This window comes from Octopus bimaculoides, chromosome 2, assembly GCF_001194135.2.
Source record: "Octopus bimaculoides isolate UCB-OBI-ISO-001 chromosome 2, ASM119413v2, whole genome shotgun sequence".
NCBI lineage: Eukaryota > Metazoa > Mollusca > Cephalopoda > Octopoda > Octopodidae > Octopus > Octopus bimaculoides.
The window spans coordinates 186,695,356-186,697,898 of NC_068982.1; the positions used below are offsets into that span (position 1 = coordinate 186,695,356).

Here is a 2,543-nt window from a genome sequence, read left to right on the forward strand (position 1 = left end):
ACACACACTACATAACTGTATCGGGTTATCGTTTGGAGTATAGCTAGTATTCCCAGACCTACAGTATATATATGTGTGTGTGTGTGTGTGTGTGTATAAACACGCTACACAAATATAATGTAATGCATACACGCCATAAACATACATGCCAATGTGCATGTAAATTTCAAAAGTATATATTAATAGAGGGAGATGGAATAAGTGCAATAATATTCAGCTGAGTGCTTGTCAAATAAAATTAAATCTGATAACGGACAAAAATAATAATTCATAATAATGAGAAGGAAAAAAAATTGAGAAACAGCGATTAAAAACTAACAATAATCCCCAGGTTAAGAATGTATCTAATCCGTTTCTTAAAACTCACCAGAAGAATTTGGTTAATCCTTTTTTTTCTTTCGTTTTCTTCTCTTGATCTTTTTTGTTTTGGTTGTCATCCAGTAAGGAGAATAGGTACATCCATTTGAAATTAATAAAAGATGTGTTGAGAGGTTGAGAGAGAGATAAATGGAGCTTGGATGATGTCGAAAGTATTATTCTATTGAATATAGGAGGATGAATAATGTTTTAACTCCAGGGTTCAACATAGAAATCGGTGGTGGCCAGCCAATCCATTTCTGTGGAATTAACACCAACGACGTTTGGGAAATGGAATCCTCTGCCTCTCTATACAACAAAACAATCAATGTATATATGTGTGTGTGTGTGTGTATATACGTATAGATGTGTTTATATATTCGAATGTATGTGAATGTGTGCAGCCCGTTTTAGTGTTCGACCTTGACACACACGGCGTAGTCGCATGGGCCACTCAACGTTGTTACTGCTGCTGCTACTACTACCATTACCACCACCACTATTACTACTACTACTGACGCTACTGCGTCGTTATACAGCCCCAAGTTTTCCTTTATCGAGCAGACCGATTGCCAAAGACGTTCCAGCTATGACCATCCCGCATTTTTTGTTATCCCACTCCCCTAACCGGGTCACATTATCTAATGTCTTTTAAAAAAACAGCAGAAAGGTAGGGCATGATGAGGGAATTTAGCTGCTATTTCTAGCAAGGAGCTTCCATACCATCACTGTTTAATAATGCTACAACTAATAGTTGTGTTGGTGGTATTTAGCTCCATAGCAGACGTGACTAAGCAGTCACATGATCAAAAGAGTTCCAGCCGCGACTATCCCGTCTTTATTTATTTATACATTTTTTGAAAGACGGTTAGGGTGTGTGCGATTTGATGTGGAGGTTTTGGCTGCTATTTTAACAAGTCTAATAATCGCGTAGGCGACCCCGGTAGCGGCGGCATTCTTCCACAACACATGTCAAACTATAAAGACGAATTTCTTTTTGAAAAAAACGTGTTGTGTACAAAGAGATCCAGGAATCGAGGAGACGAGTTAACAATTGTCAGTTGGCGGCGGCGACATTAAAGACTTTCTCTTATAAAGCTTCTTTAAATGACATAGAAATGAAGTGACATTATTCAAGAATAAAAAAAAAAGAAACTATATCGAGGCCATGGCTTGGCAAAAACTTAATTCCACGATGCTTCTTGCCATTAAATAAACACACTAATTACATACAATAAACGGTTCATTATGTATTCCTTTCATCTTTTACCGACCAAAGATTCTGTTTGATACGTGACAATTGTCCTCTTCCTCATGGCAAAATAATTTCACTTTACGACCCACATACATAAATTTATGTGCAGAGAAAGAGAGAGAGAGAGAGACAGACAGACAGATTGGAGGGATTAGATGGATGGATGAAGAGAGAGAGAGAGAGATTTGGTACAACAGACAGGATAAATAGAACTGATTGAGTACAAACATCATTTTCCTGAGAAAGTGACTCGAGGGTCATGAATTTCGTTCATGGCACCTAATCAAAGTATAATAGGCATAAACGAAAATCTCGGTCCTTGAGTCATTACAACTTCGGGCGATTAATAATGTTTTCTATAATGGGTGCAAGACCTGATATTTTGCAGGAGGGACCAAGTCAAATACGTCAACCCCAGAGTTTAACCAGTAGTTCATCTTATCAACCCTAATAACAGTGATAGGCAAACTTGTGCTTGGGCAAAGACCACAAAGCACCAGAAAAAATGTCACTCTTTGCATGTGTGTGGGAGTATCTTCTCTCTCCCCTCTGTACTACTTATACCCCCACTATTCAATGTGGGTAGGCCCCACTCTCTCTCTCACTGTCTCCCTATCTCTCTCACACCTTCCTTCTTTGTCCTACAGAGTAAGACAACTATCTCTGTCCCTTTATCATACAGCCACTTTCCTCAGTTCCACTCTCTCTCTCTCAACTAAGAGATCTTTATTCTGCAAAGTTACTTGGCGACCCCACTGGTGTTGGTGTCATGTAAAAAGCACCCAGTACACTCTGTAAAGTGGTTGACATTAGAAAGGGTATCCAACCAGAGAAACCATGCCAAGACAGACAATTGGGGTCTGGGGCTTGCCAACACCTATCAAACCCATGCCAGCATGGAAAACAGATATTAAATGATGATGATGATTAT

The 2,543-nt window shown here is 39.0% G+C and overlaps 1 protein-coding gene across 2 annotated transcripts in view; it reads right to left on the bottom strand.

Annotated features, from left to right (window-relative positions):
* Window positions 1-1,667, bottom strand: part of LOC106883263 (fibroblast growth factor receptor substrate 2) — a 52,573-nt gene extending 50,906 nt beyond the window's left edge. For both annotated transcript variants that reach the window (XM_052965790.1, XM_052965788.1), the window contains exon 1: window positions 368-1,667. The gene's annotated coding sequence lies outside the window, so the exon portion shown is untranslated. The remainder of the gene's footprint in view (window positions 1-367) is intronic.
* Window positions 1,668-2,543: the final 876 nt, after the last annotated feature.